We start from the raw sequence: 16,360 nt of genomic DNA, 5'->3' as shown, positions 1-16,360 counted from the left end.
TTTGTTGCCTGAGATTAAAAACTCTTTAATTAGGAGCTAGAGACTTCACTCTAATTTAGGATTCATATAAAAATCACTGGCCTGGACTAAACAATTCTAATCTTTCACTGTTTGTGGCCCTGTAGTAGGATGCTTTAAGCAATACATAGCTTCTTATTTCTAGAAATAAAAGGTTCTTTAAAAGCCTATTAAAAGGGCCCTCAGGAGTGCAAAGATATCCAATAGCACTCTAGTAGTACACTGATTTTAGTTTAAATGAGATAGAGCCATGTTTCCTTTAGTAAAAATACAAGCTTGCAAATGACAGACCCATAATATTTCCACGAACTATCACCTCAGGAAGGGCAAACTATATCTTCATAGGATACATTTTAGACTGAAAGAATAATGAAATGGACTCAGAAGAAGATTTTAAAAATAATTAAATAATTAAGAGTATGAAAATAATATCTATGGAGCAACTGACAGGATTGTATTCATTGCCTCTGGTAAAATGACCCTTAGTGATTACAAAGACTATTTACAATGGCATATATGTTCTACGTTGACTCATGACCAGCCATAAACCAATGTGAAGGACAAAACAAGTATTAGAAGCTTTAAAATAAAGACTTAGGTAATATCTCTCTAAAAGGGGATTTTTACAAAAACAAAGTCACTTATTAGAATGACAGTGAATTTGACAGAAAGTCCATTGGACCCCCTGGAAATCGGAGATCTGAGTTCTATTTGGGCAGCGCCACTGATTCACCATGCAATCCCTCAGACATCCTATTATCTCCCTGGATGAGAGTTTGCTTATCTCTAAAATGAAATGATGGAACTCAGGGATCGCTAATATTCCATCAGCCCTGACATGCTCTGATCAGGGAACTATCATTCTTACCAGTGTCTCTGAGACTGTCAGCTGCTTCCTCCAACATCCATCTTTCTCTTCTTAAAAACAAACTGTGATACTTTTAGCAGGGCATAATTTTTCCTGGAATAAAAGAGAACATTTCTCAGTTTTCTTATAGCAGAGTGTGGTCATGTAATTAAGATCATGTCATGGAACTAAGGTCATGAAACTAACTAAGGTCATGGAACTAAGGTCAAGGTCATGGAACTAAAAAAGTAGAAGCAAATGAATTGCATGGGACTTTGGAAAGGGAGCTTAAATGGAGCTGATGCAAGCTTTTTCTCCTTTAGGTCCAAGACTCAGATGTGCTAGCTTAAGCCATAGAAGTCCCCTTGGACCATGAGTTGACCTTGAGAATGAAAGTCACCTAGATGATAGAACAAAGATAACATCCTTGGTCTCCCTAATGATACCACCGAGTCACCATAGATGAACTGGAAACTAGTTTGTGCAGCTTTTCCATGAGAGAGAAGTTTGCATCTCTCTTCTTTACGCAATGACAATTTTTTTTTCTGTTCAAGGCAGCTATATTGAATTGTAACTGATGCAGTCAATAAAATGTGATTACTCGGTGTTGGAAAATAACTACAACTACCAATTATTTTGCACTTAGAACATGCCAGACACAGTGCTAAGTGTTTTATGGACATCGTCTGGTTCTATTTGCACAAAAAGAATACTTATGAGTTAGGTATTATTACCTACAATTTACAAATGGGGAAATGGAAGCTTAGAAAGATTAAATAGTATCTTCAGGGTCATGTAGCTTATGTGACAGAGCCTAGATTCTAAACCAGGTTGGGATGACTCCAAAACTTATTCTCTCAATCAATATCATCAGTTTAATGCAGTCATTATTCCCTGTGGGTAAAAGATGCACAAAGAGCACAATGTTAGCCAGTATTTCTAGAAAGCCTTATAGAATCGTCAAGACATTGGGGTGTGCAGCTGGCTCAGTCAGAGGAGTGTGCAACTCTTGATCTCGGGGTTGTGAGTTCGAGCCCTATGTTGGGTACAGAGATTACTTAAAATAAATACATAATTTTAAAAAAAGAATTGTCAAGACATAGACAAAATTAAATGCAGTCTATTCCCTGAACAAAATGAGGAGACAAAGATCCATCATGGCCACTGTAACAAGGATAATTATAACTATCCCCAAACCTTACCTACCTAGGTCATCAAACATTTTACCTTTATAGGAGATTTTAAATAGAAATAAGGGGTGCCTGGGTGGCTCAGTCTTTTTTTTTTTTATTATTATGTTATGTTAATCACCATACACTACATCATTAGTTTTTGATGTAGTGTTCCATGATTCATTCTTTGCATATAACACCCAGTGCTCCATGCAGAATATGCCCTCTTTAATACCCATCACCAGGCTAACCCATCCTCCCACCCTCCTCCCCTCTAAACCCTCAGTTTGTTTTTCGGAGTCCATCATCTCTCATGGTTCATGTCCCCCTCCTTTTCCCCCCCCTTCAATCTTCCCCTCCTGCTATCCTCTTTTTTTTTTTAACATATAGTATATGATTTGTTTCAGAGGTACAGATCTGTGATTCAACAGTCTTGCACAATTCACAGCACTCACCATAGCACATACCCTCCCCAATGTCCATCACCCAGTCACCCCATCCCTCCCACCCCCCACCACTCCAGCAACCCTCAGTTTGTTTCCTGAGATTAAGAATTCCTCATATCATTGAGGTCATATGATACATGGCTTTCTCTGATTGACTTATTTTGCTCAGCATAACACTCTCCAGTTCTATCCACGTCGTTGTAAATGGCAAGATTTCATTCCTTTTGATGGCTGCATAATATTCCATTGTATATATATATACCACTTCTTCTTTATCCATTCATCTGTTAATGGACATCTTGGCTCTTTCCACAGTTTGGCTATTGTGAACATTGCTGCTATAAACATCAGGGTGCACGTACCCCTTCGGGTCCCTACATTTGTATCTTTGGGGTAAATACCCAATAGTGCAATTGCTGGATCATATGGTAGCTCTATCTTCAACTTTTTGAAGAACCTCCATACTGTTTTCCAGAGTGGCTGCACCAGCTTGCATTCCCACCAATGGTGTAGGAGGGTTCCCCTTTCTCCGCATCCCCGCCAGCATCTGTCATTTCCTGACTTGTTAATTTTAGCCATTCTGACTGGTGTGAGGTGGTATCTCATTGAGGTTTTGATTTGGATTTCCCTGATGCCGAGCGATGTTGAGCACTTTTTCATGTGTCTGTTGGCCATTTGGATGTCTTCTTTGGAAAAATGTCTGTTCATGTCTTCTGCCCATTTCTTGATTGGATCATTTGTTCTTTGGGTGTTGAGTTTGATAAGTTCTTTATAGATTTTGGATACTAGCCCTTTATCTGATATGTCATTTGCAAATATCTTCTCCCATTCTGTCGGTTGTCTTTTGGTTTTGTTGACTGTTTCTTTTGCTGTGCAAAAGCTTTTTATCTTGATGAGGTCCCAATAGTTCATTTTTGCCCTTGCTTCCCTTGCCTTTGGCGATGTTTCTAGGAAGAAGTTGCTGTGGCTGAGGTCAAAGAAGTTGCTGCCTGTGTTCTCCTTTAGGATTTTGATGGACTCCTGTCTCACATTGAGGTCTTTCAACCATTTGGAGTCTATTTTTGTGTGTGGTGTAAGGAAATGGTCCAGTTTCATTCTTCTGCATGTGGCTGCCCAATTTTCCCAACACGATTGGTTGAAGAGACTGTCTTTTTTCCACTGGACATTCTTTCCTGCTTTGTCGAAGATGAGTTGACCATAGAGTTGAGGGTCCATTTCTGGGCTCTCTATTATGTTCCATTGATCTATGTGTCTGTTTTTGTGCCAATACCATACTGTCTTGATGATGACAGCTTTGTAATAGAGTTGGAAGTCCGGAATTGTGATGCCACCAGCTTTGCTTTTCTTTTTCAACATTCCTCTGGCTAGTTGGGGTCTTTTCTGGTTCCATACAAATTTTAAGATTATTTGTTCCATTTCTTTGAAAAAAGTGGATGGTATTTTGATGGGGATTGCATTGAATGTGTAGATTGTTCTAGGTAGCATTGACATCTTCACAATATTTGTTCTTCCAATCCATGAGCATGGAACATTTTTCCATTTCTTTGTGTCTTCCTCAACTTCTTTCATGAGTATTTTATAGTTTTCTGAGTACAGATTCTTTGCTTCTTTGGTTAGATTTATTCCTAGGTATCTTATGGTTTTGGGTGCAATTGTAAATGGGATCGACCCCTTAATTTCTCTTTCTTCTGTCTTGTTGTTGGTGTAAGGCAATGCCACTGATTTCTGTGCATTGATTTTATATCCTGCCACTTTACTGAATTCCTGTATGAGTTCTAGCAGTTTTGGGGTGGAGTCTTTTGGGTTTTCCACATAAAGTATCATATCATCTGCAAAGAGTGAGAGTTTGACTTCTTTGCCGATTTGGATGACTTTTACGTTTTTTTGTTGTCTGATTGCTGTGGCTAGGACTTCTAATACTATGTTGAATAGCAGTGGTGGTAGTGGACATCCCTGCCGTGTTACTGACCTTAGGGGGAAAGCTCTCAGTTTTTCCCCATTGAAAATGATATTCGCTGTAGATTTTTCATGGATGGCTTTTATGATATTGAGGTATGTACCCTCTATCCCTATACTCTGAAGAGTTTTGATCAAGAAAGGATGCTGTACTTTGTCAAATGCTTTTTCTGCATCTATTGAGAGGATCATATGGTTCTTGTTCTTTCTTTTATTAATGTATTGTATCACATTGATTGATTTGCGGATGTTGAACCAACCTTGCAGCCCAGGGATAAATCCCCCTTGGTCATGGTGAATAATCCTTTTAACATACTGTTGGATCCTATTGGCTAGTATTTTGGTGAGAATTTTTGCATCCATGTTCTTCAAGGATATTGGTCTGTAATTCTCCTTTTTGATGGGGTCTTTGTCTGGTTTGGGGATCAAGGTAATGGTGGCCTCATAAAACGAGTTTGGAAGTTTTCCTTCCATTTCTATTTTGTGGAACAGTTTCAGAAGGATAGGTATTAATTCTTCTTTAAATGTTTGGTAGAATTCCCCTGGGAAGCCATCTGGCCCTGGGCTTTTGTTTGTTGGGAGATTTTTGATGACTGTTTCAATTTCCTCAGTGGTTATAGGTCTGTTCAGGTTTTCTATTTCTTCCTGGTTCAGTTTTGGTCATTGATACATCTCTAGGAATGCATCCATTTCTTCCAGGTTATCTAATTTGCTGGCATATAGTTGCTCATAATATGTTCTTACAATTGTTTGTATTTCTTTGGTGTTGGTTGTGATCTCTCCTCTTTCATTCATGATTTTGTTGATTTGGGTCATTTCTCCTTTCTTTTTGATAAGTCTGACCAGGGGTTTATCAATCTTGTTAATTCTTTCAAACAACCAGCTCCTTGTTTCGTTGATCTGTTCTACTGTTCTTTTGGTTTCTGTGTCATTGATTTCTGCTCTGATCTTTATTATTTCTCTTCTCCTGCTGGGTTTAGGCTTTATTTGCTGTTCTTTCTCCAGCTTCTTTAGGTGTAGGGTTAGGTTGTGTATTTGAGACCTCTCTTGTTTCTTGAGAAAGGCTTGTATTGCTATATACTTTCCTCTTAGGACTGCCTTTGCTGTATCCCAAAGATTTTGAACCGTTGTGTTTTCATTTTCATTTGTTTCCATGAATTTTTTTAAATTCTTCTTTAATTTCCTGGTTGACCCATTCATTCTTTAGTAGGATGCTCTTTAGCCTCCATGTATTTGAGTTCTTTCTGACTTTCCTCTTGTGATTGAGTTCCAGTTTCAAAGCATTGTGGTCTGAAAAAATGCAGGGAATGATCCCATTCTTTTGGTACTGGTTGAGACCTGATTTGTGACCTAGGATGTGATCTATTCTGGAGAATGTTCCATGGGCACTCGAGAAGAATGTGTATTCTGGGGGCGCCTGGGTGGCTCAGTTGGTTAAGCGGCTGCCTTCAGCTCAGGTCATGATCCTGGGGTCCTGGGATCGAGCCCCACGTCTGGCTCCCTGCTCAGTGGAGAGCCTGCTTCTCCGTCTGCCTACCAGTCTGCCTATCTGTGCTCTCTCTCTAGCTCTCTGTCAAATAAATAAATAAAATCTTAAAAAAAAAAAAAAGAATGTGTATTCTGTTGCTTTAGGATGGAATGTTCTGAATATATCTGTGAAGTCCATTTGGTCCAGTTTGTCATTTAAAGTCTTTATTTCCTTGTTGATCTTTTGCTTAGATGATCTGTACATTTCAGTGAGGGGGGTGTTAAAGCCCCCCACTATTATTGTATTGTTGTTGTTGTGTTTCTTTGCTTTTGTTATTGTCTTATATAATTGGATGCTCCCATGTTAGGGACATAGATACTTAAAATTGTTAGATCTTTTTGTTGGAAAGACCCTTTAAGTAGGATACACTGTCCTTCCTCATCTCTTATTACAGTCTTTGGTTTAAAATCTAATTTGTCTGATATAAGGATTGCCACCCCAGCTTTCTTTTGGTGTCCATTAGCATGGTAAATGGTTTTCCACCCCATCACTTTCAATCTGGGAGTGTCTTTGGGTCTAAAATGAGTCTCTTGCAGACAGCATATCGATGGGTCTTGTTTTTTTATCCAATCTGATAGCCTGTGTCTTTTGATTGGGGCATTTAGCCCATTTACACTCAGGGTAACTATTGAAAGATATGAATTTAGTGCCATTGTATTGCCTGTAAGGTGACTGTTACTGTATATTGTCTGTGTTCCTTTCTGGCCTATGTTGCTTTTAGGCTCTCTCTTTGCTTAGAGGACCCCTTTCAAGATTTCTTGTAGGGCTGGTTTTGTGTTTGCAAATTCCTTTAGTTTTTGTTTGTCCTGGAAGCTTTTTATCTCTCCTTCTATTTTCAATGACAGCCTAGCTGGATATAGTATTCTTGGCTGCATATTTTTCTCATTTAGTGCTCTGAATATATCCTGCCAGTCCTTTCTGGCCTGCCAGGTCTCTGTGGATAGGTCTGTTGCCAATCTAATGTTTCTACCATTGTAGGTTACAGATCTTTTCTCCCAAGCTGCTTTCAGGATTTTGTCTTTGTCTCTGAGACTTGTAAGTTTTACTATTAGATGTCGGGGTGTTGACCTATTTTTATTGATTTTGAGGGGGGTTCTCTGTGCCTTCTGGATTTTGATGCCTGTTTCCTTTCCCAAATTAGGGGAGTTCTCTGCTATGATTTGCTCTAATATACCTTCTGCTCCTCTCTTTCTTCTTCTTCTGGGATCCCAATTATTCCAATGTTGTTTCGTCTTATGATATCACTTATGTCTCGAATTCTGCCCTCGTGATCCAGTAGTTGTTTATCTCTTTTTCTCAGCTTCTTTATTTTCCATCATTTGGTCTTCTATCTCACTGATTCTCTCTTCTGCCTCATTTATCCTAGCAGTTAGCACCCCCATTTTTTATTGCACCTCATTAATAGCCTTTTTGATTTCAACTTAGTTAGATTTTAGTTCTTGTATTTCTCCAGAAAGATTTCTCTAATAACTTGCATGCTTTTTTCAAGCCCAGCTAGTATCTTTAAAATCATGATTCTGAACTCTAGGTCCGACATCGTACTAATGTCCATATAGAGTAGGTCCCTGGCAGTCGGTACTACCTCTTGTCTTTTTGTTGAGGTGATTTTTTCCATCTTGTCATTTTGTCCAGAGGAGAATAGATGAATGAGAGAACAAAATGCTAACAGGGTAACAACGTCCCCAGAAAATATACCCTAAACAAATCAGAAAAGCCCTGAAGTCAGGGGAAAAGAAAGTGAGAGAAAGAAAAAAGAAAAAGAAAAAAAAAGAAGAAGAAAAAGATAAAAACAAACAAAAACAGAACAAAACAAAAAAACAGAATATGATCAAATATGATCAGGCTGGTGCATAGATCAGTGCCACACACTAGATTTTGGGTGTATTTTGGTCTGTTAGAAGAAAGTGCCTCCCAAAATTTTAAAGAAAGAAAACTTATATACGTACAAAAATAAGGGTTGATACGATGAAGGGATGGAATATGACTGTAAAGATGAAAATTATAAAAAATTTTATAAAAGGAAATGATAAGATAAGAAGTTGTTTGAAAAAAGAAAGAAGAGGATTGAAAAAAAAAGGGAGAGAATGTGATCAGGCAGCAGACTAGAACAAAGCCATACACTAGAGATTTAGGGTGTATTTTGATCTGTTAGAAGAAACTGTATCTCAAAATTTTAAAGAGAGAACAACTTATGTATATATATCAAAAATAACGGTAACTACTATGAACGGATAGAATATGACTCTAAAAATGAAAAATAAAAAAGATTTTTTAAAAAAGGGATTGATAAGATGTTGGTTGAAAAAGGGAAAAAGAAAAATTAAAAAAAAAAAGACAGTTAAAAAAAATTAACTTTGAAAGACTAAAGAATCATGGTAAAAATGCCATGAATTCTATGTGCAGTATTCCCCTAGTGCTGGAGTTCTACTGTTCTCATTGATCAGTAAACTTGGTCTTGGCTGGCTGTTCTCGCTGATCTTCTGGGGGAGGGGCCTGTTGCCGTGGTTCCCAATTGTCTTTGCTGGAGGTGGAATTGCCCCGCCCTTGCCGGGGCAGGCTAAGTAATCTGCTCAGGTTTGCTCTCAGGAGCTTGGGTTCCCTGCAAGCTTTCTGTACAGCTTTGGAGGCGGAGAGTGAAAATGGGGGCCTCCCAATCTCCGCAGGGAGGAGCTGAGAACTCGGGGCCCCACTCCTCAGTGCGCCCCCAGAGAAAAGCAGTCAATCACTCCCTTTCCCCGGTCTCCAGCTGCACTCCGTGCTGACTCGGCCTGTGAACAAGCACCCCTGTGATACTGAAACTAGTATTTTGTTAGTCAGAAGCTCCCTGGGCAGCCAGCAGCGTTCCCTTCTGGTGTTTGAGCCCTGACCCTGAGCAGTTTTGGTGACATATTATTTAAGAATCATTAAAGGCGGGGTGCCTGGGTGGCTCAGTCATTAAGCGCCTGCCTTCGGCCCAGGTCATGATCCCACGGTCCTGGGATTGAGCCCCACATTGGGCTCCCTGCTCAGCTGGAAGCCTGCTTCTCCCTCTCCCACTCCCTCTGCTTGTGTTCCCTCTCTCATTGTGTCTCTCTCTGTCAAATAAATAAATAAAATCTTTAAAAATAAATAAATAAAAATAGAAATAACAGTATCTAATACTAAAAATTGTGTTGTTACTAAATATGACAATATATATAAAGTGCATAGTAGGAGACCAGCTTCACAATGGGTGCTCAATAAATAGTCCCTGATGGCATTATTATTTAAAAAATCCATAGTGGGGCGCCTGGGTGGCTCAGTTGTTAAGCGTCTGCCTTCAGCTCAGGTCATGATCCCAGGACCCTGGGATCGAGCCCCACATCGGGCTCCCTGCTTGGCAGGGAGCCTGCTTCTCCCTCTCCCACTCCCCCTGCTTGTGTTCTTGTTCTCTCTATCTCTCTCTGTGAAATAAATAATATTTTTTTTTAATTTTTTTTAAAGATTTTATTTATTTATTTGAGAGAGAGAATGAGAGAGAGAGAGAGCGCACATGAGAGGGGGGAGGATCAGAGGGAGAAGCAGACTCCCTGCTGAGCAGGGAGCCTGATGTGGGACTCGATCCTGGGACTCCAGGATCATGACGTGAGCTGAAGGCAGTCGCTTAACCAACTGAGCCACCCAGGCACCTGAAATAAATAAATAAAATCTTAAAAAAATAATAAAAAAATGAAAATAAAAAATCCATAGTGATGTGAAAATTTGGGGGAGTCAGAATATTAGGTTCAAATACAACCTCTGCAACTTGGTAACTGTGTGAATACAGTGCAGTCATTTAACTTTTTAGCATTTCATGTTCTACGGAATGGATTACTTATCTTACAGCATTCTAATTGGAGACCATGTCTTTCAAGGGCCCTTCCCAATGGCTGACATGGTTTAGAATCCCCGCAAATGGAAGTATTAATATTATTATTGTTCTCAGAGGATTCAAATAAACTTATTTGCCAACAGTTATTTTCTCGTTGGTCTACCCACCGCCGCGGATGAGAGTGTCTGCCGCGGGTGTGGCTGAGCTCCAGCAGCACATGCCTGTCGTGCCTGTCGTTAAGAGGCCACTGTGGGGTGGTCTCTGGCAGAGGCAGACGGCTGCGGCGCGTACTGTGGTGGGCAGTACCCTGGACCACTCTGCTGGTCCTGCCGGATTGCTGGAATTCAAGTTTGCTTCTTCCAATTTCTGATTCTGTCCATGCCTTGGTCTCCTTTCTGCCTTTGTACTGTAGCCAAGGCCATGCCAACCTCAGTGGGGCAAGAGGAGGACTTTGTGATGCTTACGGGAAACACAGAGCCTAACTGCGGGGGGAGAGGGTAGCAGGCTGGCCAGGGCTGCGCACAGTGGGTGCTCCACGTGAGAACATTGTCGTCTAAGAACACGGTCATCTAATTCAGTTACTCATTCTCTTGGCAAATTTTCACTTTGCAGAAAACCGTGCTTCATAGAAATCAACTAAGACAACAGGACAGATTGAAAACAAGGGTTTTCTGACCTAAATATCACATATTTCATTCATTCTGACACTAACAATTTATTTAGAACTGTTAGAAAGTGGCCCCCGTTACTAAGATTGCACAACCTTCAAAGCGTCGTGCAAAGTTCTAAACTAGTAAAAAATGTTTCCCCATCTTTCCCCACTCCCTTCCCCTCCATGTCAGGTTTTATCTGAGGTTAAAATATCCATAGACCACTTTTTCCTTTTAAAATTCCCAAATTTGTCCCCATCCTTGATGGAAAACTGGTGACTCTAAACTGTATCTAGGCTGCTAGGGATGAAGGAAGGCACTGGAAGCCCAGGGGACAGGTGCTCATTGCCTCTACGTCAGAGCCTTCCTCTCTCAAGCTACTGCCCCAGGAAAGGCATACTTTTCCTGTGTGGGAGAGAGCTGCGCAAGTCTGAGCAATCCACAACAGACCATCTGAAATAATTTTCTCAGGTAGCAGAATAAGCACATGGCCAGACATTGCACTGCTTTTCAAATAGGTGAGTCCTTTCTTGTTTCCTAACTGCCATTTAAAAACTCCAAACAAAAATTAAGCTGTTGATGCATGTAACAAAGCCTAAGCAAGGAATAACTCCTTTAAAAAAGATGGCAGTTTTTCTGGGGGGTTGGGTGGGAGGGTAGATGTGGGCTATGCGTGGGTGTGTCATTAAATTGTGGTTTGAAATCAATGTCAATTTTCTTTGATAATAAGAAAGGCTGGTATTACTACAATAGGAAAAAAGTGTAGAGCATTTGGTGGTTTAATTATGTTTCCGTTCTTTTTTATAACTGGGTTCTTTGAAGGGAAATGCCAAGTTCTGCTGAGGTTTTTGTTGAAAATAATTTCCAAAGACCTACCTTGCTTGAATATTTCTTCCCCTTTGCTTTTCTGTTCGCAGTACCCTAGAATTACCCTCCTGCCCCTGCCAGGATGGAACCATAGTGGTGTTTGCGTCATAAGAGCTCATTGCGTATTTTCTTTAGCTTATAGTGATGATACTTTTAAAAAAATCATCAGTGAATTAACCAAACTGTGAAAAGAATATTTTCATCTCTGTTCAATGGGTTTTCTGTAGGAAAAATATGCTTGATGATGGATCTCATGAAAACCACTATTTTTCTCTGGCTTTCCTCTGCTTTAAAGCATTCAAAGATTTCTAAGCCAGTTTATATCTTGACTTTTCTTAGAACTGTATAGCTTCCTTTGTGGTGTCTTAAGTCTGGTCTGGGCTCATAGTTTCTACGCGCATGCATAAGGCATGGGCGCCAAGCCCAGACACCAATGCCCAGACGCCTGTCTTTCCATGGCAACTTCTGTCCAGAGCACTGCGCAGATGACACAGTCCCTGGGATTCTAGGTAAGCAAACGGCAGCCTTGCTTTCTCTTTGCTCTTGGGCTTGAGTCTCTTGGTTGCAGTCCCAGCCATCCTCACTGGGGGATGACTCTCCTGAGGCCCCCTCAGGACCACATCCCTGGGTTTCCCCATTTCCTGGCCCCCTTTTTCCCATCCACCTGTGCACTGAACACTGGCTCAAGTCTCCCATTCCCAGCATGTTCCTTTTCTTCTTTAAGGATACCAATGTTGATGACTTACAAGGAAGTAAAATGGCTAATACATATGCTAATACCTTTTGAGTGAGATGGCAAATATGGGAGAGATAAGGGTTAAATATTTACCTTGGACAAAACTCGACTTTGGAATTTTCATACTTTTATTTATATGTTAGCTCCTGTCTACGTGGACGAAGGTAAGGGAGAGGAAGGGAGGGGGTGGTGGCAAAGAGAACGGAGTGAGAGATTCCTGCAGAGAGCTGCTTTTTGCTGGCTCCCAGGCCCTGGATCTGGGCGGAGCTGGCAGCAAGCTAGCTCCTCACTCATGCAGACCTGCTCCCCCCCTTCCCCTGCCCCCTCGTCTCTCTGCTCTTGCCTTTATATCACAGATGCCGGAGTAAGCTTTTTCTTTCACTGCCAGTGGGCATTCAGTACACTGGCTCATTCTCCATGCCCCCCCTCCATTTTTTAATTTTGTTTTAAGTCACAAGCTGGGGTGGGGGGAGATAATCATTTTTGCGAAGTTAGTCCTTTTCACAAGGTCGGTTTGTGCCTATTAGCCACCGAGAAGAGAACAATTTGAGCAAATGATCACACTTAATTAGAAAAAGAAAAAATGAGGCTTAGCTCATAATGACAATGGGCAATTTGAGTAATTAAAATTATTTTAGAAAAGCATTGATTTCTTCTAAATTAAAATATGCCCAGAAGCTTATATATGTTTTATATATATTCAAATAACTTTTTTTGTTATCCAGTCCTTCTCATTTTAAACTGTTTGTGAGCTGACTTTCCCATTTATGCTAGAGGATGTTCTATATCTCAGAATCTCTCATTGAGAATGCCCCCATAAATACTTTAAATTTATGAGACTCTCTCTCACTAGCTAAACTACAATTCCTTTAGTGTAACAGTTGAAGAAATGCACTGTAGAATTCTAGAGAAAACAGTTCTTGGCTTTAACTTCTTTATGTTCAGCAGCCTTATTATTGTCAAAATTCCCCAAATTAAAATGCAAAGCTCAGCTTCTTGGCTGGGCTCGCTTACTTAACCTTAATAAAATATAAGGGTCTGTTTCATTAATCGGAAACACACCAGACACAGTGCATGAATTTTATCTTCCACTTTGTCCTTTGTATTTCAGAATGGTGATGATAATAATAATAATAAAAATCCTTGGATTTGGCAGCCAGACAATCGTGTTCTCTTTGTTTCTATCATGTTCCTATGTAAAATGAATTTCTCAGACAGACTAAATGCCTTTAGGGGCAAAAATTCCAATGATCCTCTCCCCTGGAAATCTTTAAAAATAGAATAAACTTTCATTTGTCTGGGTGTGGTTTGAGCACAGTCTGTCTTTGGCCGAGGGATGGTTTAGTTGACCTACTGATGTTGTTTTAAGCTGCATGATCACTTAGGGGGAGAATTTTCCTTTAATCCTTGCCAGATTTAATTTATCACAACAATGTGTGTGCCTATGGATGTAGTAAAACAAAAAGGGGTGCAATCTTCTTTTCCATTGTAAAGTCATGAAACAGCTTCTCAAATTTGAGAAAGTAAGATTAAATCAAGAAACTGTCTGATTTTTTCCCGCTCTTCAAACTTCTCCTGAAAGATAGTGAAATTTGATAAATAGCATGCTATTTAAGACAAGATGTTTCCAAATAATGGGTCCAAATCAGCAAAGCGGAACCATATGCTCCATGAAGACCACCTTCATGGTCCTCGCATGAACCTGAAGCTGGACATCTGGACAGAGGTGGGGGGCACTGACCATGCCAAGGTGTGCTGATGGGCACTGACAAGAATGGGAGAGGGCTGGGGAGTGGGAGAGGGCTGGGGAAAGTGGTTTCACAGATATGGTTACCACCTGTGTCAGCCCAGACCCTTTGGAAAACTATGCTGTTGATGTTTGCCTGTGTTGTAGTATGTTGGTAGTTCATGCCTTTTTATTGCTCAACAGTACTCTAATGTATAGATATACAACATTGTTTTTTTATCAGTTCACTAGCTGATAGACATTTGGGTTTCCAATTTCTGGCTACCATGAATACACTGCTCTGAGCATTCACATACAAGTCTTTGTGCAAATGTAAGTTTTCATTGTTCTTGGGTAGATAGCCAAGGGTAGAATTTTTATTCCATGTGCTAAGGTTATATTTAACTTTTTAAAAGAAACATAGTTTTCCAAAGTGATTGCATCATTTTACATCCCCTTCAGCAATGTACGAAGATTCCAGTTCTTCCTTGTCAACGCTTGCTGTTGCCTGGATTTTGATTACAGCCATCCTAGAGGGTGTGAAGCTGTATCTCACTGTGATTTTGATTTGCATTTACCTGATGATTTAGGATGTTGAGCATCTTTCCAAGTGCTTACTGGACATTTGTATATCTTCTTTGGACAAATGCCTATTCATATCCCTTACCCATTTTTAAATTAGGTTGTATGTTTTTTTATTATTGAGTTGTAGATGCTGTCAACTGAAAGAAAGCCAACCTCAAGGTAGGTTAATAAGTGCTTTACTCATTGTCCTACTGAGGATTATAGCCCAGGAAAGAGTCTTTCACATTGTTAAGAAGAACTGCTCTGAACCTTGTTAGCTATAGATTATATATGCAAACAGAGGAAGGGGTATATATGCTTGCAAGCCGTTCTCCAAATATTTGCATGTCAAAAGGTATAGTTTTTGTTTGGTTATAAAAATTAAGGTTTACTGATTTCCTCAAAGACATATGAAAGACCCTTAGGTCATCTTAATAAGTTATGTTTCTATCATAACTGATTGTTCAAAAATATTATTTGCATGCTTTCATTTAACTGATTTCCCAGTTCTTCCTGTTTTTTTTTTAAGTATTTATTTTAATTCCAGTTAGTTAACATACAGTGTTATATTAGTTTCAGGTGTACAATATAGTAATTTAACAATTCCATACATTACCTGGTGCTCATCACACAAGTGCACTCTTTAATCCCCATCTCCTATTTTATCCATCCACCCACTCTCTCCCCTCTGGTAACCATCAGTTTGTTCTCTGTAGTTAAGAGTCTGTTTCTTGGTTTACCTCTCTCTCTCTTTTTGCCCTTTGCTCATTTGTTTTTTTTTAAGAATATAGTTTTTTAAAAAATATTTTTTTTATTTATTTGACAGAGACAGAGAGCGAGAAAGTGCAAGTGGGGGGGAGTGGCAGAAGGAGAGGGAGAAGCAGGTTCCCTGCTGAGCCAAGACCCCAATGTGGGGCTTGATCCCAGGATCCTGGAATCATGACCCGATCCAAAGGCAGAAGCTTAACCAGATACCCAGGCACCCCTTGTTTTGTTTCTGAAATTCCACATATGAGTGAAATCATATGCTATCTGTCTTTCTCTGATTTATTTTGCTTAGCATAACACTGTCTAGCTCCATCCATGTCCTTGCAAATGGGAAGATTTCATTTTTTTTTTTTCCTGATGAACATTTATTCTTGCTAGTCTGCAGACAGAACTGACATACAAGTATGGGTATCTTATCTAAAAAGAAAAGTATTCAAGATCTCTAGATAGAAGAAGTAATAAAACCCAAGATTAAGATGCCTTAGTCTACTAGGAAGAGGCTTAGGCATTCCTACTCTTTTTTTAAAATGTAAATTCAATTAATTAACATATAATCTATTATTGGTTTCAGAGGTAAACGTCAGTAATTCATCAATCTTACATAATACCCAGTGCTCAGTACATCACATGCCCTCCTTAATGTCTATCACCCAGTTACCCAATCCCTCCACCCCTAACCCCTCCAGCAACCCTCAGTTTGTTTCCTATGATTAAGAGTCTCTTATGGTTTGTCTCCCTCACAGATTTTGTCTTCTTTTATTTTTTTCCTCTCTTACCCTATGATCATCTGTTTTGTTTCTTAAGTTCTACATATGAGTGAGATCATACAATAATTGTCTTTCTCTGATTGACTTATTTCACTTAGCATAATACCCTCTACTTCCATCCATGTTGTTGCAAATGGCATTTTTTGATGGCTGAGTAGTATTCCATTGTGTGTGTGTGTGTGTGTGTGTGTGTGTGTGTATTCCCTCTATCCCCACACTGTGAAGAGTTTTAATCAAGAAAGGATACTGTACGTTGTCAAATGCTTTTTCTGCATCTATTGAGAGGATCATATGGTTCTTGTCCTTTCTCTTGTTTATGTCATTGGATCACATTGATTGATTTGCGGATGTTGAACCACCCTTGCAGCTCAGGAATAAATCCCACTTGGTCGTGGTGAATAATCCTTTTAATGTACTGTTGGATCCTATTGGCTAGTATCTTGGTGACACTTTTTGCATCCATGTTCATCAGGGATATTGGTCTAT

This window comes from Halichoerus grypus, chromosome 3 (genome assembly GCF_964656455.1).
Source record: "Halichoerus grypus chromosome 3, mHalGry1.hap1.1, whole genome shotgun sequence".
Lineage (NCBI taxonomy): Eukaryota > Metazoa > Chordata > Mammalia > Carnivora > Phocidae > Halichoerus > Halichoerus grypus.
The sequence above is the reverse complement of the archived record's forward strand: the minus strand, read 5'-3'. Positions refer to the sequence as shown.